Source organism: Carassius carassius, chromosome 16, assembly GCF_963082965.1.
Source record: "Carassius carassius chromosome 16, fCarCar2.1, whole genome shotgun sequence".
Classification (NCBI taxonomy): domain Eukaryota; kingdom Metazoa; phylum Chordata; class Actinopteri; order Cypriniformes; family Cyprinidae; genus Carassius; species Carassius carassius.
In genome coordinates this window covers 3666003-3691673 of record NC_081770.1, presented here as the reverse complement: position 1 = coordinate 3691673, position 25671 = coordinate 3666003, and the positions used below count along the sequence as shown (strand labels likewise).

The window sequence follows — 25671 nt, the reverse complement described above, 5'->3', positions numbered from 1 at the left end:
ACAGGAACAACTTCCGTTTCAATGTGACATTTTGTTGGTCCGATCTTAGCGGGAAGCTTTACCTTTCTGTTGGAGTGTACCACCTGACCATCGCCAAATCTGAAAGGTCTGCAGCTTGAAGATTCTGTTTGCATCAGTTTGTTTATTTGGCTTTGGCTCAGGTCTTTCATGTAACTATCCAGCCACTTTTCACCACAAACAGTACGTGTGCATGCTGTGTCAATGATAGCTGATCCCAGTGATTCAGTTAGGAAGATCTCAGAGTCCGTCATAACTTTTGTAAACAGTGTAATGTTACACTCTTCGACATTTTCATCTTCTGCTAGCTTTACTTCATTTCTCCGATGAGGACAGTCTTTGGCCCAATGGTACGTGCTCTGACAAATTACGCATTTTGTTCGCTTACCATATTTGTCGAGTGGGTTTGTACCTTGCTGTGGCTGCCACTGTCTGCTCTGTGACTGGCTGTTGTTCCGTCTGAATTTACCCGGTGGCCTCTGCTCCGTGAAAAACGCCGCATCTTGAGTCTCGCTGCCTCCGCTTGCTCCACTGGTTTTTCCTCCGAAAATCCGTTTTAACGCTGACTTCATGGATGCGAATGTTAAATCCGTGCACGCTGTAAGTGCTAGCTGCCTACTCTTCTCTTCAAGACAAGCCGTGTCCAGTAGTTTAAACGCTAACACAGCGTCAGGCAGGGTCATGTTGTACTTTTTCATGCGGTTGTATCTCTGCTCAAAGTCTATGATGTAGTCGGCCATGGACACCGCGCTGTCTTTGGAAATCGAGTCGAAATGAGAGTACGCTTCATAAGCGCGGTCTTTTTCTTCTCTCAAGAATACGGAGTCCAGCTTAGCTAGCAAGGTTTCCATACCGTTGTCTTCGTTCAGATCGCTCGCGAGTATTTCCAAAGCGGTCTCTCTGGCTCGCCCCTCGAGCCCCAACACCACCACGAATGCCTGCTTCTTCTTGTCCAAATCCGTAACAAGTTTCCAAATACTAATTTCATTTTTCCAGCACTCATATGGTCTGGCTTCGTCAAGCTTAGGCGGTACTCTATAGTTGGAAACCATCCTCTGCTACCATGAAAATAGCCACTGACACGACGTGGTTCTGCACAAGGTTCTTTATTTTTCTCCCACCTCACAAACCCCGCCAAACCTACACACCGGAAAAACAGTCTTCCCATCCGGTCACGTAGACTCTCGCGATAATACATTCCCTCGCACATGAAGTTAACAGACATAATGGCATTTTAAATAAAATTATCCCAAACGTAACTGAACTACTTCCATCGCTGTTGCAGTAAAACACACTGTTGCTCACATTAAATATTTTTATGTGATTATCTTGACCAGTACTTAATTTGATCCTGCTGGATTCTGTTCTGGAAAATGTCAGGTTTTGTATTTTACCGTCTCGGTAGGCATAACTGTCTTTAAAAATCTGGCATCTACAGTGCATTAGATCGTGACAGTGCATGCGTGCAAATGAGGATAAGCAAGCGTGGCTTTGGCTAGATTTATTTGGAGGTTTTTCCTCAAGTCTCATTCGGCACAAATCCAAATGTTTCCAAAAGATGATCCTCTTCATGTGAGCAAAAACTTTCTTGGCATACCAGCAGAGTAAACCGGTATACTGGTCTATTTAAACTGATCAGTGTAACCTTTTAAATGTTTAGTTGACTGTATTTTATTTTGACAGACTGCGATGTAAGTTTGAATCACTAGAATATACGTGTAAACCAGTCTCCGATGCAATCGAAACAACTGAGACAGAAAAAACAAAAAAAAATATTTTCAGCAAAAGTGTTTACTTTCATTTGTGCACACTCTCAATAAAAACAGAAGATTTGTGCTCTTGTAAAATAAAGCAAACAAACAGAATGCATTGTCATCCTTTTTTTTCGTGAACTTATGGAGCGTCGCCACACTTCTGTATTAAATACGTTATCTTAATTATCAAAGTCAGATATATTTCGCATATATATATATATATATATATATTAGGGCTGTCAACGAATATTCTAAATTCGAATATGTATTCGAATAGTTTTAAAAAAACGAATTTCGAAGGTGAAAATGAATATTCGAATAAAAAAAAAAAATGTGGAAAAAAAGGCCAGCGGTAGTAGAGGCGTGGTCGTCTTATCAAAATAATCGTTAGTTGCAGCCCTACAGGAGTCGCACTGTCTGGCACAGCTTCACTGCTGAAAGTTGACGCGTCTTCATGGAAGATGCCAGCAAGTGCAGAGCCCAACTCGACCCCAGCAGAGAAAATGGGGTAAAATTGTTGACCAGCGAGATTGTTGTATGCAAGCTATTTAAGATACAGTTAGCATACCATTCGACAACTAGCAACATGAGGTCACATCTCAAAAATGTGCACCCAAATGAGCATGGCATAATGTGTGGAACTCCAGCTAAACAGTCACGTCTTGACACTTAACGTTACTTTGCATCTCCCGCCGCAAGCACTTTGTCTGCAACATGACAAGAGGCCATAACGGATAAAATAATTTTGTTCATTTTTAAGGACATGAGACCGATCAGTATCGCGGATGGGGCACGCCTCGGGGAGTTCTGTCAAGCAATGGATCTTAGGTTTGATTATTTATCGTTTCATGTCAAGAAAAAGTTCCATGTTTACCACAGCACAGCTCGCTCGGAGCATTCAATGTCAGTTCTATATGCTGTAAAACTTCAATTTATATTAATAATATTTGTTTCAATCACTGAATGAAGCCTGCTATGTTTAGGACAACAGTCGCGACCTTAAATTGCTTGCACAAAACTCTTGATCAGCACTCAAAATGTGTTTGTTCATTTAAACCATTATGCGCAGAGAACGTGAGGGTGAGAGAGCGTGAGGTCTGCAGTCTTGGCCATTAGTTGATTTCCTTGTTTTTGTGTAGGTAATACGTTGTCATATATGTTTAAACTTAAATAGACTATCTATACAAGTAGTTATGTCTCTTTGTATTATTTTTGCCTGTTATTGACTTAATGCGCGTCATTGACAACATGCGCAACCAGATGTTCGAATAGTTCGAATATTCGTGTATTTTTTTAGAGGGAATATTCGAACGTCAATTTTGAGCAATTTTGACAGCCCTAATATTTATATATATATATATATATATATATATATATATATATATATATATATATATATATATATATAAACATTATGAAAACAAATTGTTATTTTATGTTGGGCCTATTACTTATGTAGGCTATACATTTTCCTTAAAGCATCCCATTTTGTCCCAGGGCTTGAGAACCTGTGCCCAGCTAAGTCCATGCAGAAACTTGTGAATGATGGCCTCAGCGTTTAGTGACATCATTGCCTATTAATTGCTGTTTTGAATCCAGCAATTATTTATTTACAAATTACAAGCTTTGACTATCACAAGTGTGGTATAAAAGCTTTGTTTATTAGAGGAATAATTGGTTCACTGAAAAATGTTAGATGCCTCTGGATGCCATTCGAGCCTGTAGCCTTCATTTATGTGGCATTTTTCTGGTTTGCCGGTTGGTCACGAATTTCAACAAATTCAGTAACATTTTAGGCATTGTTTCTTTTCCTAAATCTCTACAGTCTAACCCTCTAATTTCGTAGGTTTATTTTATTATCTTTGACTTGTAATCACTGTTTTTGCATCTCTTACTGTGGTAAAAATGGGAAGGAAAAATGTACGATTTCATAAATTAAGAATTCGTTCTATTTATTAATTTGTTCCCTTATTTCAGTTAAATCATGGGTTATTTAGGGAACATAATTAATGAAACATGGAGAATTGCCACAAATAAGTTGAAGGAACTAATTAACAAATTGTAGGAATGAATAGTCTGTCTGTCTTTTGTCCTGCAGCCTTGCACAGCGCAGTTATCTGAAGAAATGACTTAGTTACTACATATCTATTGCGTTTCATGTTGAAGGACTTTTGTGTAGTTTCTTTTATTTCATTTTAATGCACTTTTAAAGTTTTAATCACATTAAAAGCTTAATTAGTACATTGTGAATGAATGATGATACATTTATATACGTTCACTCACAGCTGCTTGCACGTGTTCTGTGCACGAGCCGCACGCAGCTCAACATTAAATCAGTTAACCGACCATCATAGCTTTAATCGATTGCATCTCTTATCAACAATTAATCGATCAATGATTAACCTTTGACATCCCTAAAACCTACACATTCATAACATTATTACTCTGAAATGTTGAAGTGTAAATGTTAAGTGTAAGTGAACTGTTAAGTAACGTAAGGTCTTCATGACTCTACATATGCCGGGGTGTGAATTTGATAAGTGCTTGATATAAAATAAATGGTGCTTTAAAAAGTCCTTAACAGTCCATGAATCTGGTGTTCATGAAAGACTGGGAACCCTGGTTTGTGAAAACTACTCGTATGAAGTGATATATATATATATATATATATATATATATATATATATATAAACCAAATATAATTGGTATGCTAATCCCTAGAAGTGTGGCATATAATGTTCGACATTATGTGCCACCTAGTGGTTGGTCAAATATTAAACCCTCAGTTCAAAAATGGTTTTCTCTCCAAATATAAGTTCACTTTTACAGTTTTAATAGCTGTTTGTAGTTCTGGGACTCCAGAGTTTAAGTCAGTAGATATTTTATGCTGTTTCGGTTGTGTTTTATATGTTAGATTTTCACCTATTTGTTCATGTTTTTCTTTCTCTGTTCAAAGAGGAAGCGGCTCGTTGGGACGTCGAGGGGTCTGTTAAAAGTTAGTATTTTTAGGGTTAGTCCACCTTTTGAATGGATGTCTATGTAGTTTCATTTCAATGTCTTTAAGAGCATACTGATGGTTGTGACATCAAAAAAAATTCCTGAGCTGAGGATACAGTCATGTGAGCATTGGTGGTTCAGTGGTAGAATTCTCGCCTGCCACGCGGGAGGCCCGGGTTCGATTCCCGGCCAATGCAACAACTTCTTTTGAACATATTTTACACACTGAAGCACCAATACTTTTATTTCAAAGTGATCTACAAACAGGGAGCAAACCTAACTTTTTAATGTACAATTCACATTTAATTCACAGTTGGGTTATTAGCAGACAACACAGAGCAGGACTTGAATTTGCACAGGATTGTGGCTTTACAATATACCTATACTATTCCCCACAGGTTCTGTGTTACGTGTTAACAGATGAAGGAATGAATCAGCCCTTCAAATGAATCAATTGAATTAATGATTCAGTGATAAAATCAGTGACTCGCTGCCACCTGTTGGGGGTTTCCTTTTCATTTTTAGATGTTATTTCAGTAATTTAAATCATTTAATATTTCTGCATAAAAAAATTTAAATTCAAAACATTAAACTCCACATTAATGTGTGAATTTATTTGCACTCATGCCACCATTAAACATAAAAAAATGAACACAGTCCGCTTTTGTGTTCTTCTGTGGCCCCTCTGTATTAAATCATTTCAAAGGTTAAAAAAACGCCCCTGTAAATCACTTTTTTAGTTCAAATAAATTATATTCTGAGTGCACATAATTAGGAAGGCTAATTCTTGATCTGAATTTTTTATTCTTGATCAGAAAGTGGTCCTAAATGTTTTAAATTAGCACATTTAACCACATTTTACCAATGCCAAACCACTTCAATTTTAATAACTACTATTATTTTTGTATTTAATTTATACAGAAGTGATACATAGTTGTCCATGAAGCCTGGAATTGAGAAACTCCTTATTAATGTGTGCAGAATTATTAAGAAGGTTTTCTTTTACGGATGAAATGAGCCAAAAAAGAGGCTGAACTCAGATTGAGAAGTCAACAATGATAAATCCCCATGAGAAATATTCAGAACTAATGCACTACAAACATTTCAAAGTTAAGGCATGATCATTGATCAGAACAATGCTCATTGGGTCAGAAAAATAAAAAGAGGTGGAGAAGAAAAGATGCATGTTAACTGCAAAACAATTGAGAATAAATGTGAAGAATTAAGTGTGAAACCATCAGGAATCTTTTAGTCTCCAGTGCCACTGTTTTCCAGAACTGCAACCTTGAGTCTCCAGAATCACAACAAATGACCCACACTTATTAAGAATAGCTTTCTTAAGTGTTGTGAAACACATCAAGTCTGTTTTTGTAGGCTGTATGAACAGAATAAGTTGAGACTGACTCACTTTTTATAAATTTGTAAAATTCCGAAATATTTTCTCATTTAAATCTTGTACAAGAACTACAGCAAAACCCAGTTTGATGCATATTTTATCAATATTGTAGAAATTGTATTTGAATATCAGCACTGACATCAAATAATATAAAATAAATGGTGCTTTAAAAAGTCCTTAACAGTCCATGAATCTGGTGTTCATTTAAGACTGGGAACCCTGGTTTGTGAAAACTATTCATATGAAATATTTTTATAATTTGAAACCAAATATAATTGGTAGTATGATAATCATTATAAGTGTGGAATAAAATGTTGAATGTTAGACGTGGTGCACCACCTAGTGGTTGGTTAAATATTAAACCCTCAGTCCAAAAATGTTTTTTTCTCCAAATATAAGTTCACTTTTACAGTTTTAATAGCTGTTTGTAGTTCTGGGACTCCAGAGTTTACGTCAGTAGATATTTAATGCTGTTTCAGTTGTGCTTTATATGTTTGCTGTTCACCTATTTGTTCATGTTTTTCTTTCTCTGTTCAAAGAGGAAGCGGCTCGTTGTGACGTCGAGGGGTCTGTTAAAAGTGAGTATTTTTAGGGTTAGTCGGCTTTATGAATTGATACAGATGGCTGTCACATCACAAAAATTCCTGCGCTGAGGACACAGTCATGTGAGCATTGGTGGTTCAGTGGTAGAATTCTCGCCTGCCACGCGGGAGGCCCGGGTTCGATTCCCGGCCAATGCAACAACTTCTTTTGAACATATTTTACGCACTGAAGCACCAATACTTTTATTTTAAAGTGACCTACAAACAGGGAGCAAACCAAACTTTTTAATATGGAATCACCATCAATTTTCATTCATTCACCAAACACACATCACTGTAAGGTGCTTTTATTAAGGTCCCTTTACATCTACTCCATTGTGAAAAAGGCCCAGCAGAGGTTGTACTTCCTTCGCCAGCTGAGGAAGTTTAACCTGCCACAGGATCTGCTGAAACAGTTCTACTCCACCATCATCGAATCCATCCTCTGCACTTCAGTAACTGTCTGGTTCAGCTCAGCTTCTAAATCGGACCTCAGAAGACTACAGAGGGTAGTCCGGACTGCTGAGCGAATTATCGGTACAACCCTCCCATCTATTCAAGAACTGTACTTATCCAGAGTGAGCAAAAGAGCTGTTAAAATCACTCTGGACCCCTCACATCCAGCACACTCCCTCTTTGAACTGTTGCCATCTGGTCGACGCTACAGAGCACTGAGCACCAGAACGACCAGACACAGGAACAGTTTCTTCCCTCAGGCAATCCATCTTATGAACAGCTGATAATAACTGTGGGACACACTACACTATTTATATTTATATACACTACACTTTTTATCCAACATACATACTTAGCGTACACGTAAATCTTTGCACATAATATACATGTACATACATGGAACACACTATACTACTTATATTTATATTTATATATACATACACTTATTTATCCAAACACACATACTTAGCGTACAGTTACAGTTTTTCCACATAATATACATGTACATACATAAATGCTCTTTTTAATATACCTGCCATACATTGTCAATTTGTATATTGTCAATCCTTACCCACCTATTTGTATTTTTTTGTATTTTTTATTCCTTATTGTGTTTTTTTGTTCTGTCGCTGTTATGTTGCACTGCAGAGCTCTGTCACGAAAACAAATTCCTCGTATGTGTGAACATACCTGGCAATAAAGCTCATTCTGATTCTGATTCTGATTCAGTTCTTAAATGAGTTTGACGGTCAACAAAGCATATTTCACTTCAGTATTGTGCTAACTGCTCTGTTTGGGTGTTGATTTTAGTTCCTGTGTGTAATTGAGCGATACAACATAAGAGATTCATCTGGAGACCATGGTATAAGCACGCAATACAACATGAAGATGAAGGTAAGATATGAGTTAAACAGTGTTTTGTTGTTACTGCTGCGCTACAAAACCAGTTTTTCCTCATGTTTTTAACTTCAAAAGACACACAGTGAGTCGGGCGTAGCAGGAAATAGATACAACAATATGTGTGCCCTCACTCCTCGTTAGTATAGTGGTAAGTATCCCCGCCTGTCACGCGGGAGACCGGGGTTCGATTCCCCGACGGGGAGAATATGCTTTTTTTCTCCCTTTGTGTTCACAGGAAAACTCATTTATAGACTCCTAATTTAATATATAAAGATCACCTGTGAATAACATACTTGTTTTATCTTAAAATAAGACCAAACATCTCATTAGTAGATCGCTTAACTTTCAAAAAGATGCTAATCTTCTACATTAAACTACACATTGGTCAGAACAATGCTCATCTGATCTGAAAACACTGACAAACAGGAGTTTAGCGATCTAATGAACGAGTCAGTCTTCTGTTTGTTATCTGGCTCGGCTCGGTGTTCAGCAGTTCAGTCAGTGTACTGTTTGAGTAAATGAATTACTCCGGGATATTGGTTTGTTTTAACTCAGAGGGAGTGTCAGCCACATTAAAAAAGTTAACAGCTTAAGTCATTTGTGGATTAATGCGTATTGGAGACGTGAACCGTTTAAAACGATTCAGTTCGATTTGGTGAACTGGTTCAAAAAGATCCGGTTATATCGAATGATTCATTAAGGGTTAAAACACAAATTACATTTGGGTGAAACTTGTTTACTGTTTTTCATAATTATATTACTTGTAGAAAAACTTAAAACACAATTGTAAATAAGTATAAAGAATGGCATTGGTTTTATGTTTAGTGATTAAAAAATACTGGTCCTTGGTGACGGGCCAGACTAAGAACAGTTCACAAACCCTTTTATGTGGACAAAGACAGCAAGGACCGAGACGACGCCTGGCATAGCGTAGCCAGGGCCCCACCCTGGAGCCAGGCCCGGGGTTGGGGCTCGTATGCGAGCGCCTGGTGGCCGGGCCTCCCCCCATGGGGTCCAGCTGGGCTCAGCCCGAAGGAGTGAATGTCACCTCGTTGGTGGGGAAGGAGCCTGAGCTTGTGCGGGAGGTCGAGAGGTACCGACTAGAGATAGTCGGGCTCACCTCCACGCACAGCTTGGGCTCTAGAACCACACTTCTTTAGAGAGGCTGGACTCTCTACCACTCTGGAGTTGCCCATGGTGAGAGGCAGAGGGCTGGAGTGGGTTTGCTTAGAGCCCCCCAGCTCAACCGCCATGTGTTGGGAGTTCACCCCGGTGAATGAGAGGGTCGCTTCCCTGCGCCTTCGAGTCGGGGATAGGTCTCTCACTGTCGTCTGTGACTATCGGGCCGATCGGTAGTGCGGACTACCCGGCCCTCTTGGAGTCTCTGGGAGGGGTGTTGGAAAGTGCTCCGACTGGAGACTGTTGTTCTACTGGGGGACTTAAACGCCCACGTGGGCAGTGACACCTGGAGGGGCGTGATTGGGAGGAATGGTCCCCCTGATCTGAACCCGAGTGGTGTTCTGTTATAGGATTTCTGTGCTAACCACGGTTTGTCCATAACGAACACCATGTTCAAGCATAAGGGTGTCCATCAGTGCAGACTCGGCAAACCCAAACGTACTGTTAGGGTCTGTTGGTAACGTTTAGCCGAGCCCCCTGTCAGAGAAATCTTCAACTCCCACCTCCGGCAGAGCTTCGACTAGATCCCGAGGGAGTCTGGAGAAATTGAGTCCGAGTGGACCATGTTCTCCACCTCCATTGTCGCTGCGGCTGCTCGGAGCTGTGGCCGTAATGTCTCCGGTGCCTGTCGAGGGGGCAATCCCTGAACCCGGTGGTGGACACCGGAAGTAAGAGATGCCGTCAAGCTAAACAAGGAGTCCTATCAGGCCTGGATGGCTTGTGGGACTCTGGAGGCAGCTGACAGGCATGGAGGCAAAAAATCAGGCCTGGGAGGAGTTCGGTGAGGCCATGGAGAAAGACTATCAGTTGGCCTTGAAGAGATTCTGGTAAACCGTTCGACGCCTCAGGAGGGGGAAGCAGTGCCCTACCAACACTGTTTACAGTTTACAGTTCGAGGATCTCCTCAATCCCACTGACTTGTCTTTCGTTGAGGAGGCAGTGGCTGGGGACTCGGAGGAGGACTCGTCCATCACCCGGGCTGAAGTCATCGAGGTAGTTAAAGAGCTCCTCGGTGGCAAAGCACCAGGGGTGGATGAGATCCGCCCTAAGTACCTCAAGTCTCTGGATATTGTGGGGCTGTCTTGGCTGACACGCCTCTGCAACATCGCATGGCGGTTGGGGACAGTACCTCTGGACTGGCAGACCGGGCTGGTGGTCACACTTTTCAAGGAGTGGGACCGGAGAGTGTGTTCCAACTACTGTATAGGGGGATCACACTTCTCAGCCTCCCCGGGAAAGTCTATGCCAGGGTACTGGAGAGGAGAATTCGGCAGATTCAATTCAATTCAAGTTTATTTGTATAGCGCTTTTTACAATACAAATCGTTACAAAGCAACTTTACAGCTTAAAAGTGGTAACTGTCAGTTTGTGCACGTTTGACAGGATTTTTAGAAAAATTAATACAAGACGTAGTCAGCCAGACGATGAACATTATTAATATTATTCATTAATAATTATTATATGATGCAGTCACACTTGTAGCACTATTTGTTAGTTCTGTTTGTTGATTCAGGGTTAGCATCATCTGAGGTCCTCTGATGGTCAGCATCATCTCTTCTCAGGTGTTCTGGATCCAGACTGGAGTTTGTGTAAATCCTAGGGCAAAACATAGAAACAAAATAGAGACATCATTAGCATAGCTGCTGATCCAATAAAGTAAAATTAGTTTAACCCAAGCTAATGAATAAGAATGCACATTTGATCAGATGCAACTACACTCACAATATAAGAGATACATTTATTCGAATGCTTGGCGAAAGAGATGCGTTTTTAATCTTGATTTAAACAGAGAGAGTGTGTCTGAACCCCGAACATTATCAGGAAGGCTATTCCAGAGTTTGGGAGCCAAATGTGAGAAAGCACTACCTCCTTTAGTGGACTTTGCTATCCTAGGAACTACCAAAAGTCCAGCGTTTTGTGACCTTAGGGAGCGTGATGGATTGTAACGTGGTAGAAGGCTAGTTAGGTACGCAGGAGCTAAACCGTTTAGGGCCTTATAGGTAAGTAATGATAATTTGTAACTGATATGGAACTTAATAGGTAGCCAGTGCAGAAACTGTAAAATTGGGGTAATATGATCATATTTTCTTGACCTCGTAAGGACTGCTGCTGCATTTTGGACTACCTGTAGCTTGTTTATTGAAGAAGCAGGACAACCACCTAGAAGTGCATTACAATAGTCCAGTCTAGAGGTCATGAATGCATGAACTAGCTTTTCTGCATCAGAAACAGATAACATGTTTCGTAGCTTGGCAATGTTTCTAGGATGGAAGAATGCAGTTTTTGTAACATGGGAAATATGATTTTCAAAAGACAAATTGCTGTCTAATATAACACCCAGATTTCTGACTGTAGAGGAAGTAACAGTACATCCGTCTAGTTGCAGATTTTAATCTACAAGATTCTGTGTAGTGTTTTTTGGTCCAATAATTAATATCTCTGTCTTATCCAAATTTAATTGGAGAAAATGATTTGTCATCCAATCTTTTACATTTTTAACGCACTCTTTTAGCTTAGATAATTGAGAAGTTTCATCTGGTCTTGTTGAGATATATAGCTGAGTATCATCAACATAACAGTGGAAGCTAATTCCGTATTTTCTAATAATATTACCAAGGGGCAACATGTATATTGAAAATAGAAGGGGACCTAGGACGGATCCTTGTGGCACTCCATATTTTACTGATGATAAATGAGATGACACCCCATTTAAGTAAACAAAATGGTACCGATCGGACAGGTAGGATCTAAACCATCTTAGAGCCTGCCCTTGAATACCTGTATAGTTTTGTAATCGATCTATGAGTATGTCATGATCTATGGTGTCGAACGCAGCACTAAGATCAAGTAAGACTAGAAATGAGATGCAGCCTTGATCTGACGCACGAAGCAGGTCATTTGTAATTTTAACAAGTGCAGTTTCTGTGCTATGGTGGGGCCTGAAACCTGACTGAAATTCTTCATACAGATCATTTTTGTGCAGGAAGGTGCTCAATTGAGCAGACACAACTTTTTCTAAAATTTTAGACATAAATGGAAGATTTGAAATAGGCCTATAATTTGCCAGTACACTAGGATCTAGTTTTGGTTCCTTAATAAGAGGCTTGATAACCGCCAGCTTGAATGGTTTTGGGATGTGACCTAAAGATAACAACGAGTTAATGATATTGAGAAGCGGTTCTTCGGCTACAGGTTACAACTCTTTCAGTAATTTAGTGGGTACAGGATCTAATAAACATGTTGTTGGTTTAGATACAGTGATAAGTTTATTTAGTTCTTCCTGTCCTATATTTGTAAAGCACTGCAGTTTATCTTTGGGTGCGATGGATGAAACTGAAGTGTTAGACGCTGTAGAATCTACATTCGCTATTGAATTTCTAATGTTATCTATTTTATCAGTGAAGAAGTCATTACTATTTAACGTTGGTGGCATATTTGAATCAGGTGGTGTCTGGTAATTTGTTAATTTTGCCACTGTGCTAAATAAAAACCTTGGATTGTTTTGGTTATTTTCAATGAGTTTGTGTATATGCTCTGATAGTGGGCCAATAGTGGAACCTCGGATTCAGGAGGAACAGTGGTTTTCGTCCCGGTTGTGGAACACTGGACCAGCTCTATATCCTTTCCAGGGTGCTGGAGGGTTCATGGGAGTTTGCCCAACCAGTCCACATGTGTTTTGTGGATTTGGAGAAGGCATTCGGCCATGTTCCTCGTGGCATCCTGTGGAGGGTGCTCTGGGAGTATGGGACCGGCGGCCCCCTGCTTAGGGCTGTTCGGTCCCTGTACGACAGGAGCAAGAGCTTGGTTCGCATTGCCGGCAGTAAGTCAGACCTGTTCCCAGTGCATTTTGGACTCCGGCAGGGCTGCCCTTTGTCACCGCTTCTGTTCATAATTTTTATGGACAGAATTTCTAGGCGCAGCCGAGGCCCGGAGAGTGTCCGGTTTGGGGACCATACGATTTCGTCGCTGCTTTTTGCGGATGATGTTGTCGTGTTAGCTTCCTCAGACCAGGATTTTCAGCGTGCACTGGGACGGTTTGCAGCCAAGTGTAAAGCGGCTGGGATGAGAATCGGGACCTCCAAGTCTGAGTCAAGTCAAGTCACTTTTATTTATATACCACTTTAAACAAAATACATTGCGTCAAAGCAACTGAACAACATTCATTAGGAAAACAGTGTGTCAATAATGCAAAATGATAGTTAAAGGCAGTTCATCAATGAATTCAGTGATGTCATCTCTGTTTAGTTAAATAGTGTCTGTGCATTTATTTGCAATCAAGTCAATGATATCGCTGTAGATGAAGTGACCCCAGCTAATCAAGCCAGAGACAGCAGCAAGTAAACCGAAACTCCATCGGTGACAGAATGGAGAAAAAAACCTTGGGAGAAACCAGGCTCAGTTGGGGGGCCAGTTCTCCTCTGACCAGACGAAACCAGCAGTTCAATTCCAGGCTGCAGCAAAGTCAGATTGTGCAGAAGAATCATCTGTTTCCTGTGCAGAAGAATCATCTTTTTCCTGTGTTCTTGTCCTGGTGGTCATCTGAGACAAGGTCTTTACAGGGGATCTGTATCTGGGGCCCTAGTTGTCCTGGTCTCCGCTGTCTTTCAGGGATGTAGAGGTCCTTTCTAGGTGCTGATCCACCATCTGGTCTGGCTACGTACTGGATCCGTGTGACTGCAGTGACACTCCGATCTGGATACAGACTGGATCTGGTGGCTACGGTGACCTCGGAATAAGAGAGAAACAGACTAATATTAGCATAGATGCCATTCTTATAATGATGTAGCAAGTACATTATGTTATGGGAATTGTTTCCGGTTCCGGTTTCCCTAATTAATGCAGCCTAAAAATCCTTTAACGGATTTGGATATTAAAAGCATATTAGTATGTTATGTGTAAGCCAGGTTAAAGAGATGGGTCTTTAATCTAGATTTAACCAAGGCCATGGTTCTCATTCGGAAAAGGGTGGATTGCCCACTTCAGGTTGGTGGAGAGTTCCTGCCTCAAGTGGAGGAGTTCAGGTATCTTGGGGTTTTGTTCACGAGTGAGGGAAGGATGGAACGGGAGATTGACAGACGGATCGGTGCAGCAGTAGTAATGCGGTCGCTGTACCAGTATGTCGTGGTGAAGAAGGAGCTGAGCTGTAAGGCAAAGCTCTCCATTTACCGTTCAATCTACGTTCCTACTCTCACCTATGTTCATGAGCTGTGGGTCATGACCGAACGGACAAGATCCTGGATACAGGCAGCCGAAATGAGCTTTCTCCGTAGGGTGGCTGGGCGCTCCCATAGAGATAGGGTGAGAAGCTCGGTCACTTGGGAGCAGCTAGGGGTGGGCGATATGTAAAAAATATATCACGATTTTTTCTGGGGATATCACGATTCACGATTTTTATCCCGATTTTCAAGTTGTTTTTTTTAAGACTATTTTGCAAATTACAAAGGTACAATACAACCAAACTAATGTCCCCATATAAAAAAATATACTCTTACCATGTATGTTTAAGAATATTTTAATCAAGTGAAGATTTAATGCAAGTGCTATTCTGCAAAGAAAGAACATTCAACAAGACTTGCATTACAATTACTGTAACATAAAAATGAACATTTGTTTAACAAATCTAACAAATCTTAGTTTAACAAGTCTTACAAATCAGATAGCTTATTAGACATAGATCCTCAGCAACATCTTCAAAAATGTAAATGGCTTATTTAAAAAAAAAAAAAGTTAAATAAAGTTTAAATAAAAATATTAACTGTCAATGCAAGTGCACAGACTTTAGCATAACTGCCAAAATAAAACATTGGCTTAGAAAAGAAAAATAAACATACGAACTGTAAGCAACCTTTTGTACTCTGTTAAGTACCATAGATTTTTGTGCAACATGTTTCAGAAACAAAAAAATTAAATAAAGATACAAAAATATTTCCTGACCTCATTCCTGAGTCTTGTAAACTTAGCAGATTTGGAACATATACATTTCTAAAGATTACAAAGTTTGACAAATCACAATCACAAATTCTTAGAAAGGAAGACCAGCTGATTCACTTTCTCAGGCTTAAGAGATGCCCTTTGGCAGGTGACGATATTGCCACCAGTGCTGAAAGCCCTTTCCGAGGGAGCACTTGTGGCTGGAATGCAGAGATACTTTCTAGCAAACTGGCTAATTCTTGGAAAGTTTGCCTCATGGACTTTCCACCATTCCAGCAGATCCACCTCACTTTCTGCATTTGGCGTGGACAAGTATCCCTTCAATTCTCCTTCTATTGCCTCTTTCACAGATGAGGAAACTGATGTGGTTGCAGATGCACTTGCAACACGGAAGGCTTTTAAAAAACTGGAAAGTGATTTCTTTGCTTTCTTGGGTGGTGTCTGATCCTCATCAAGGATTTGTGATGTGGAGGCTGAGGTACTAGATGAGGGCGGCTGATCTGATTTTGGATACTGTATGTGTATGGTCATCAAAGACTCCAGTTCAGCCACAGCTCTGGTTTGTATTCCCTCTACCTTGTCTTTGGCAATGAATTGTGTTTTGAATCTGGGATCAAAAAGTGAAGCCATATCCAGCAGGTCATCAGTGGTGGGGTCCTGATATTTGTCAGTGAGGTAATTGAGAATGGTTGTCTTCATTGTTTTTGTTAGTTCAGTGTCTTCATCATTCAGGCTCAAAATGTTGACTTTCAACATGTGAAGCACTGGCTTGACATAAGATACACTCACATAGTCCTCACCTGAGAGTGCATCAGTAAAGTCTCTCAGTGGACTCAGTGCCTTTTTCACAGACTCCATCACGTCAACATCTTGCCATGATGGGACCAAATGCCTTACCTTCTTGTCTGCCTTCAGGACCTGAGAAATCGCCTTTTCCTGGTCAAGCACTCGCTCAATCATGCTGAGCCTCGAACCCCATCGTGTTGGGGACTCAGTGATGAGCTTCTGTTGAGGTAGCTTTAGCTCAGCTTGAGCATTACTTAGTTCTCTCTTTTTCTTCCAGCTGAAGGAGAATGTGCTGACAACTTTCTTGCAGACAGATGTTGCACGTTCAACACGAGGGTCTTTGGCACTTTTTTCAAAAAAAAAAGAAAAAAAAGAACAATGTATCAATTAGATTTTAACCAAATGCACAACACAATGTAAAAATGTATATAAAATGTTTAAATGTATATATAACATTTCATTTACAAAACATTTACTCATACCAGTGCAATTATTATAGCAAACTAATCTCATGATTTTACTATGTTCAAAGTTCCTAATTTAATTTGCAATGATTTATTATAATAGCTGAATATAATCACTTGAATATCGAAGACCATTATTATTTTTAGTTGCACTTACCGATGGCTAGGTGGAGTCTGTGCCCAAAACACTGCAGACGAGTCCAGCTGTTGAGCTCCAATGCCTTCACCATATTGGCCCCACTATCTGTCGTCATACAGGTCATGTTTGCTTCTTTCAGTCCCCAACATTCAAGCGCGTCCCTAAGACCTTGCGCTATGAGCTCGCCTGTGTGGTCTTGTGGAAAATATGTTGTTTCTAGACACGCACTGCACAACTTCTACTCATGAATAAAGTGAATCGTCAGACTTAAATACGGCTCTGACGTACGGCTAGACCATAAATCAGCCGTTGTAGCAAAAAACTTTACGTTTTGAATTTTATTTTGAATCTTGCTGCGGCACTCTGAATAAAGCTATGGAATGGCAGTGGAGGAAAAATATTTGCGACTGGGTATTTCGTAACGTGGATCTACGACTTTGAACAGTCTTTTAAAGCCCTCATTTTCCACAGTCTTTATAGGTATCATGTCTTTGGTCAGGTAAAATGTCACGGCATCAGTTACGTCTTTCCAGCGCTTGCTCGTCCTCTCATACGGAGTTCCTTTCTGATATGTTTCTTTCGTTAGAGTTGTTTGTTTAAGCCTTGTCGTTTCTGGCTGCTTGGTTGTACCTGGTGATGTACTCGCGTGGGGTCCTTTTAAAATTAGACTCTCTGCATATTCTTTCGGATGTTTTCTCTTGAGGTGGTTAAAAAGGTTTGTTGTGTTGCTATCCGTCGTGCGAATCTTATCATTGCAACATTTGCAAATAACTGTTGTTTGCGCTGTGTCTGTTAGCAAAACTCCGAACCATTTCCATATTACAGAAGCTGCATTTTTTTTAGGAACCAACTCCTCCGTGTTTCCCTCCATTGTCACGAACTCCGTCACTTAATCTCACTGAATTTACGAGCAACATATACGAGATTGTTAACCTGGCGCTGTCTATCGAACTGCTAAGGATATAACGTGTTGTGCACTATATATGGCGATACAATGATTTTTCTGAAAAAGTGGATCGTGCAGTAATTTTGATCGTCCACGATCAAATATCGTGTTATCGCACAGCCCTAGGAGCAGCTCAGAGTAGAGCCGTTGCTTCTCCACATCGAGAGGAGCCAGCTGAGGTGGCTCGGGCATCTATTTTGGATGCCTCCTGGACGCCTTCCCAGGGAGGTGTTCCAGGCACGTCCCACCGGGAGGAGTCTCCCGGCTGTCTCCCGGCTGGCCTGGGAACGCCTCGGGGTTCCCCTGGAAGAGCTGGAGGAAGTGGCTAGGGAGAGGGAAGTCTGGGCATCTATGCTTAGACTGTTGCCCCCGCGACCCGTCCCCGGATAAGTGGAAGATGATGGATGGATGGATTAAAAAAAACGTGTTTTTTTTTAAATGATGCTTATTTTTATGTTTTGCTTTGGTACCGAAATTGGTCCTGAGAACCGTGGATTTTCACTGGTATTGGTACTGAATACTGACATTTTGGATTTGTGCTGAATGAGGTTTTGACACATCCTGTCATGCCGGTGACTGCGTGCATGCAATAGACACATTTTGTAGCATTACTGTTTTAGAGGTCGACCGATATTGGATTTTGCAGATACCGATAGCTAGGTTGAACCACACTGGCCGATACCGATTAATTAGCCGATAGTTTTTTCAAATGGATACTGTACAAAAAACCCAGTACTAAACAATACTAATAGCAGTAGTAGTAATAAAAGTAATACCAATAAAAGTAATAGTAAATGTTGAAATAACCACGCTCTTATAGGGCCCTATGAAATCCCTTTAATTTTTTCCTGAATTAGGGTTTTTACTCCCCTCCTTTTTAATAGTTAAATTAAAGTTTATTAATAATAAAGCAAGTCTAATTAATTAAAATCATGAAACTTATACATTTTCAAATCAATTTAATAAAAGTTTAACAAAAATTACATGATTAGGGCACTATGAAATGTTTTATTTTTTTTCTCACCATATTTTTTTTATTGTTACCATGCATATATTTGAATGCATAAAACAACTTAATTTATTTTTTCTTAAAGAAGCCTAATGATTTTTTCCCCTTATATTTTGTGTGTATTTACATTTTTATTGTTATCAAATCAAGGCATGACACATAAATTTTATTTGTCTTTTAATTACTGAAAATTAAGCAAACCTTTTTTCGGCAAACAAAGGGGATTTCCTATTCAAAATCAAACATGGAAGAAATGTGTGAATAATCCTTAAAAAATGATGATGGTTTCATTATAGTAGTAGCATTCTACTGAACAATAGACTTAAAAAAACAGACTTTTATTTTGACGGGATACCGTGTTCTGTGCATGTGATATGATACTTTGCTCAAATCAAATGGTCAAATGCTCATGAAGTGACTCTCAGAGCAGTTCTGGAGTTGTTCTTTGTGTGTTTTCGTCCTCATTTAGTGAGATGACAGATGCTGAAATCACCCGAGTGAATTCTGTTTTTATGAATGTAGTCCGCGTTTTTCTGCATCGCGGAAAACAGAGAACTACAATTATACCAGCACAATGTATACTTTCGCACTTGAACTGCTTCTATTATTGAACATTCAGGTGACTATCTAATCAAAATAAGAGAGCAGTGCTGAGTCTAGGAGAACTCACACACTCTGGACGCCTCGAGTATGTGAATGGCGCTCTGAGGCACGGCAGGATTTTCTGTCTGAAGTGTCTCGCTCTGTTCAGCGTGCAGCGTCAACGTGTCTAAACACACAGCATGTGCTGTCAGTGATGTCAGCCACTAGAGGCCGCTCTCGCACTGTATAATGAAAACAGAGCCTTCTCAGCCGCTGCAGCAACGGACTCAACTCAGGAAACTATTAACCGCTCCAGCAAGGGACAAAACGCTGAAAACTATCGGCATGGATTTCTGCCGATAACGATTGTTCCAACAATCAACTGGATACAGTTAGTACATGTACTGAATCATTCAATAATGAAGCACGATTGTTTTTTTGTAAAATGTGCCATAGTTCTGCTGTGATCTTAGTTTGGAATTATTCTCACTGCTTAAACAGAACAAAAACATAATATTGCGTATAAAATGTTACTGATTTAATTTTAACTACTTTTTACAGCTTACTGAACTGTTTTATGAAATCAGCGTCACATTTTCAGTCTTGATGGTTTTATTCGGGATATTCAGGAAAACAACATTCTTGGTCGTGTAAATGTTACTTTATTGTATCATATGTTATAAAAATAAACACTCACCTATTAATGTCGAGAGCCTATAAGCTCACAGCAGGGACATACTGTGCAGCAATTGTAGAGAAATGAAAACAGGTCACACCTCTACAATTATTTGCGCTTGCACAAATGCTCTCAAATAAATTTTGAGGTTGCACACATTAAATTTAGCAACTAAAATGGTCACAATTTCGAGTCTTGTACAAAACACAGTTAGCTGACTAGCTGTGTAAGATTGTGTGCTATGCTAATACATTGCTTCACAGGCATTACTGGCTTATTGTTTATCATAAATTGCCAGATTACTGCTTGTCTGTGGTTTTAAACTGCTGTATTTTTTGAAGGTTTCATATCATTTTAAGGTGAGCTTAAAAGTGTGCACAAAATCTTGTCATTTTAATAAATATTACATGAAACTTATAAAAAATGTTTTCTGCTCCCATTAAGCTCAGTGTGCTCTCTTTAAGCTCGTCCACATTAAACGTCAATGTAAATACTTCATAAACATAACTGAAATATGAACTGATGGTTACCACTTAAGTTAATTGATTTTCTATAGATTCTGTCAACTGAAATAAGCAGACTGGCTCTAATCTTTGGCATCTAGTGTCAACTTCTCCTGAGTGTAAATCAGTGGAAATTCGGATCCAAACTCCTGTAGTGTATTCCAGCCTTAAGAGATGATAGACACGTTTACATCCATTCAATAAGAGGCTTCATAATGAAGCTAGTTTATGTGTTCATCCCCATGAATTAACTGTTTTATTGGTTTGTTTTATTAGATTTTTTAATATGTGTTACTTAGTTTAACATGGATTAAGTTTAGATGTGTAATTTTCTTTATTTGATGTCTTCTAAACTGTTGACAACAAAACACCCCCTTACCCCAATGAAAGGCTTGGAAGAGCAAGGACAATTTTGAATATAACTCTGGAACAAAGTCACTAGGAACAAAACTTATGAATATTTTTTGAAAAAGTTCAATTATGCAAAACCAAATATATAATTTGAAACCAAATATAATTGGTATCATGATACTCATTAGAAGTGTGGAATATGTTAAATGTTAGACATGGTGCGCCACCTAGTGGTTGATTAAATATTAAACCCTCAGTCCAAAAACGTTTTTTCTCCAAATATAAGTTCACTTTTACAGTTTTAATAGCTGTTTGTAGTTCTGGGACTCCAGAGTTTAAGTCAGTAGATATTTAATGCTGTTTCAGTTGTGCTTTATATGTTTGATGTTCACCTATTTGTTCATGTTTTTCTTTCTCTGTTCAAAGAGGAAGCGGCTCGTTGTGACGTCGAGGGGTCTGTTAAAAGTGAGTATTTTTAGGGTTAGTCCACCTTTTGAATGGATGATTATTTAGTTTATTAGTCTATTAGTCTATGCATTTAAGAGAACAGAGATAGCTCTGACATCAACATTGTTTATGTAGCATGACATGTGAGCATTGGTGGTTCAGTGGTAGAATTCTCGCCTGCCACGCGGGAGGCCCGGGTTCGATTCCCGGCCAATGCAACAACTTCTTTTCTACATACTTTACACACTGAATTGGGGGTTTCCTTTTCATTTTTAGATGTTATTTCAGTAATTTAAATCATTTAATATTACTGCATTCAAAATTTTACATTACATTACATACATTTTTATGTAAAGATGTCAAACAAAATATCTAGTCATATGGCAAAAAAATATTATAATAATACTAAAATAAAACCCATGTCCAAGGATTTTATTTTTATTTTTTTGCCATGCATTGGTCATAGAGCTCACTGTAGCGGTGCCTCAGGTGTTATATTTTTTGCCCAATATATTTATTGCCCAAGGTTCACACGTTCTCTGTCTGCAGTGTGTATACAGTAAGTTATGTGTACGAGGTTCAGAAGCAGCAACGAGAGCGCATTATTGTAACGCAAAAGCACATTATAATAATGCGCGAGAACGCGAATCTATACACTCGCACACAGATTTCCTTTGCTCTGTTAACAAAACCAGTCGTACGTGCTCAGATCATAGACTGTATAAGGCTCAGAGATACACGCTTCATTGAAACATGTCTCCTCTTGCTCAACCTGTGTCCTGTGCACTCACAACTCTCTCTGTGGTTATGCTCAAGATATTATATATTTTCGCACTTTTCTATTTATAACCTTGTCTGTTCTCATCTTTTACTGCGTGCAGTGTGAACTTTCTGATCCATTAACATGGGCTAGAAAAAAAGGCTACGCATCACAGAGTGTGTGAACCTGGAGTTAGGCATATGCCCAGTCTGCTCTGTTCTGGCGAATCTGGTTTCAGAATCATGAATCTGGTGTTCATGAAAGATTGGGAACCCTGGTTTGTGAAAACTACTCATATGAAGTGATATATATAATTTGAAACCAAATATAATTGGTAGTATGATAATCATTAGAAGTGTGGAATATGTTAAATGTTAGACATGGTGTGAACCTAGTGGTTGGTTAAATATTAAACCCTTTGTCCAAAAACGATTTTCTCCAAATATAAGTTCACTTTTACAGTTTTAATAAACTCTGTAGTCCCAGAACTACAAACAGCTAAGTAAGTAGATATTTAATGCTGTTTCAGTTGTGTTTTATATGTTAGATTTTCACCTATTTGTTCATGTTTTTCTTTCTCTGTTCAAAGAGGAAGCGGCTCGTTGTGACGTCGAGGGGTCTGTTAAAAGTGAGTATTTTTAGGGTTAGTCCACCTTTTGAATGGATGACTATTTAGTTTAATTTCAATTTAAGTTTACATTTACCTGTACATTTAAGATCATACAGATGGCTGTGACATCACAAAAATTCCTGAGCTGAGGACACACTCATGTGAGCATTGGTGGTTCAGTGGTAGAATTCTCGCCTGCCACGCGGGAGGCCCGGGTTCGATTCCCGGCCAATGCAACCACTTCTTTTCAACATATTTTACACACTGAAGCACCAATACTTTTATTTCAAAGTGATCTACAAACAGGGAGCAAACCTAACTTTTTAAAGGGATCCCCGGGTATCAAGACATATGTAGCTTAATATAACGTAAATGATGTCTCGTATTGAAATGTGTAATAGAAAACCCAAAAAAGATGTTATTTAAAAAAATCAATATTGGTTTTTACACTATGGGGGGTGCCATTATTTTATGTGCTCAGTACATTCTGCATTGATAATGTTAAATGGTTGCACTTAGTGAGCTTCTGGCGCTTTTCACCGCGACACAACTCATAAAATACTGATATGATACCACATTGTGTGGCTTTGGGTTGTAATTTTCAGTCGGAGGCTAACAAGAGAAGCAACATAATGCTGGGTACACGCCAAAAGATTTTTTACAGCTTAAAAGATTTACAAAATGTGATAGACCACAAACGTTCAGCAGCAGCTCACCGAGTGCAACCATTTGACGTCATCAGAATAATGGCGCCCCCCGTAGTCCAAAGAATGTATAAATCTATTTGACTTTTTAAACATAAACAAATCTTAAATGGGTTTTCCACTACATATTTTTAGTAAGGACATCATTTATGTTTTAAGCTAAACAAGTCTTAATACTCGGGGATCCCTTTAAGATAGAATCACCATCAATGTTCATTCATTCACCAAACACACGTCACTGAAAGGTGCTTTTATTAAGGTCCCTTTACATCTACAGTTCTTAAATGAGTTTGACGGTCAACAAAGCACATTTTAGTTCAGTATTGTGCTAACTGCTCTGTTTGGGTGTTGATTTTAGTCCCTGTGTGTAATTGAGCGATACAACATAAGAGATTCATCTGGAGACCATGGTATAAGCATGCAATACAACATGAAGATGAAGGTAAGATATGAGTTAAACAGTGTTTTGTTGTTACTGCAGCGCTACAAAACCAGTCTTTCCTCTTGTTTTTAACTTCAAAAGACACGCAGTGAGTCGGGCGTAGCACGAAATAGATACAACAATATGTATGCCCTCACTCCTCGTTAGTATAGTGGTAAGTATCCCCGCCTGTCACGCGGGAGACCGGGGTTCGATTCCCCGACGGGGAGAATATGCTTTTTTTCTCCCTTTGTGTTCACAGGAAAACTCATTTATAGACTCCTAATTTAATATATAAAGATCACCTGTGAATAACATACTTGTTTTATCTTAAAATAAGACCAAACATCTCATTAGTAGATCGCTTCAAAATGTAGTTGACAAACAGGTCTCTATTTTTGTTGCGTTCGTTAATGGAGTCTTTGTTAATCTTGAAAAACAAAAACAATTATTTTATTTTTGTTCATGTTTCATTTATTAATATTAAAATAGAACTTGGGTATTTAAAAATATATTAGTAAATCTTGAAATGAACAAGATTAATAATTGATGTAGAAGTGCTGTTTATAGTTAGTTAATGTACTCATGTTGTCAGTGATTGTTTACAAATGAGACAAGTGTAACTAACTTAGTTATTAACTAAAGTAATTATTATAATATATTCACCACTGGTATAATGTTATACCTAAAGATTTTTTCGGGTTAGATTTTATTTTAATATTTTAGATAAATTAAATGCTTAAAATATTAAATATTTCACAAAGAAATTGAATAACTTAAATATTTTAAATTAGATTTAGTCCGATTTAAATTTTAGATAAAAGTTTAATAATTGACTTTTATTTTGTATTTTTTTCTTGGTCTACTCAATGTTATAGTTTTAATTGATGTTTTGAACTATTTTATGTTCCATTTTCTTTTTAATTTCACGTTTTTTTGTCAATATTATTGTTTTTTGCCCTTTTAAAATATGTAAAGTTGTATATTTTATTATTTTTAGCTATTCTAGTACTTGAATAAAAAATGAAAAAATTCTGCTAGCTAAAATAAAATAAGTATAATATAACCTCTCACCAAAAGAGTTTTAATGTATAAAGCCAGTGATGCAATAAAGGCTTTTTAAATTCCAACCAAAGAGCACCGAGATTTAATACCCCATGCAGCACTTCTTTATGCATTCAGTGCTTTTAAGTATAATATAATTTCAGTTAACACTTATTTTAAGTAAAATATTTTTAATGGTTGCAGTTAATGATGATGACATTTGCAAAACACCCACCAGGTGGCAGCACTTCTAAAAGACTATATAAAACAATACTTATTGCAAAGACTAAAAAGTGAGTGTAAACTTATCTTTCCACAGATTTAACAACATCAATGATTTGAAAATCTCCAGCAAAATCAAAATTTTTGCCCCGTGTGAGGCTCGAACTCACGACCTTCAGATTATGAGACTGACGCGCTGCCTACTGCGCCAACGAGGCCTGAAGTCCATGTGTGCAAGACCTCCTCATGTTCCTGCTGGGGCGCATCTGTCCCACCAAACTGGTTTGCATTTGCAGTCAGATCTGCCCTTGATTTTTTAATATCTGTTCTGTTCTTGATATGTTTGTATTAACACCTGTTACAATCACAATAGACAAGTTTGTACAAAAATGACTGAGAAACAATAGATCAGTATAAACAATGAGATTCAACCTCGCTCAACAGAGGGAGCCAAAGCGAACAATCACTTCAAACATTGTAGATTTAGGCCCATGTTAAAATGCCTAAATTACATTTAAAACCATTAATTTCACATGCATATATATATATATATATATATATATATATATATATATATATATATATATATATATATATATATAAACAAATTTAAAGGCGATTCAACATGCTTATATAATATATATATATACAAAAGCCATAGTTGGCCTGAGTGTGGTTGGACGGGTGTTGATCGCATGCTGGACGTTCCTGACGGAGTTCATCGCTGCTTTTGCACTCGCCGCCTGCAGACTGGAGGTGGACACCATCACAGAGGCGCGCTTGGGCCCGATATAG

The 25671-nt window shown here is 38.8% G+C and overlaps 1 long non-coding RNA gene and 7 other non-coding genes across 8 annotated transcripts in view; 7 read left to right on the top strand and 1 right to left on the bottom strand.

Moving 5' to 3' along the window:
* Positions 1-25418, top strand: part of LOC132159038 (uncharacterized) — a 39757-nt gene extending 14339 nt beyond the window's left edge. The window contains exons 2-7 of the long non-coding RNA XR_009437741.1: positions 4729-4767; positions 8013-8250; positions 21095-21133; positions 22465-22503; positions 23548-23785; positions 24974-25418. This is a non-coding gene — a long non-coding RNA (uncharacterized LOC132159038). The remainder of the gene's footprint in view (positions 1-4728; positions 4768-8012; positions 8251-21094; positions 21134-22464; positions 22504-23547; positions 23786-24973) is intronic.
* trnag-gcc (transfer RNA glycine (anticodon GCC)) lies at positions 4896-4966 on the top strand. The gene has a single exon. It is a non-coding gene; the product is annotated as a tRNA-Gly (tRNA).
* trnag-gcc (transfer RNA glycine (anticodon GCC)) lies at positions 6835-6905 on the top strand. The gene has a single exon. It is a non-coding gene; the product is annotated as a tRNA-Gly (tRNA).
* trnad-guc (transfer RNA aspartic acid (anticodon GUC)) lies at positions 8234-8305 on the top strand. The gene has a single exon. It is a non-coding gene; the product is annotated as a tRNA-Asp (tRNA).
* Positions 21263-21333, top strand: trnag-gcc (transfer RNA glycine (anticodon GCC)). Its single transcript has one exon. It is a non-coding gene; the product is annotated as a tRNA-Gly (tRNA).
* Positions 22651-22721, top strand: trnag-gcc (transfer RNA glycine (anticodon GCC)). The gene has a single exon. It is a non-coding gene; the product is annotated as a tRNA-Gly (tRNA).
* Positions 23769-23840, top strand: trnad-guc (transfer RNA aspartic acid (anticodon GUC)). The gene has a single exon. It is a non-coding gene; the product is annotated as a tRNA-Asp (tRNA).
* trnam-cau (transfer RNA methionine (anticodon CAU)) lies at positions 25022-25094 on the bottom strand. Its single transcript has one exon. It is a non-coding gene; the product is annotated as a tRNA-Met (tRNA).
* Positions 25419-25671: the final 253 nt, after the last annotated feature.